Genomic DNA, 717 nt, shown 5'->3' with positions numbered 1-717 from the left:
ACCCTTCTCAGCAAGTGCATGAGGTCCTCCTCAGTTTCAGCAAGCAGGGTTGTGTCATCTGCATAACACAGATTGTTAATAGATCTTCCACCAATCCTCATGCCACAATTCTCCTCATAGAGCCCTGCTTCTCGGATAATCTGCTCTGCATACATGTTGAAAAGGTCTCCATACCATTTTAGGGGAGGTTGATAAATCTTATAGATTTGGTATATATGATTGTCTTCCTGGGTCCAAATGGTGGTGGCTGTGGGCAGAATACTGGCCCGGCCTTCTCTAGTCTGTCCTCGCAGATTTCCCACCAAAATCCAAGTTTTTCAAGATGGCGTTTTCCCACACACCTCTGGGAGCTATAGTTCTGTACCTGCGATTTGGAGGAAGACGGGATGGAAGCTGCTGGGTCGCAGCCCTGGCCCCACCCTCCCTCAACTGTCCTTGCAGCTTTCCCACCAAAATCCAAGTTTTTAAAGATCGCCTTCTTTTTTTCTTTAGTTATGTTTGTCAATGCTTTGTGAATTTTATTGACCCTTTTCAAAAATAAGCTCCTGGTCTTATTGATGGTTTCAATTGTTTTTCTGTTTTCTATCTCATTGGTTTCAACTCTTGTTCTTATAATTTCCTTCCTTCTAGAGGCTTTTAGGTTAAATTGTCAGTCTTTTTCTATTTGATGAAGGTGTTGAGTTAGATCATTAATTTTGCTGCTTTCTTCATTTTTAT

The sequence above is a fragment of the Elephantulus edwardii genome, unplaced genomic scaffold, assembly GCF_000299155.1.
Source record: "Elephantulus edwardii isolate Elephantulus edwardi_28Jun2011 unplaced genomic scaffold, EleEdw1.0 scaffold00457, whole genome shotgun sequence".
NCBI classification, from domain to species: Eukaryota; Metazoa; Chordata; class Mammalia; order Macroscelidea; family Macroscelididae; genus Elephantulus; species Elephantulus edwardii.
The sequence above is the reverse complement of the archived record's forward strand: the minus strand, read 5'-3'. Positions refer to the sequence as shown.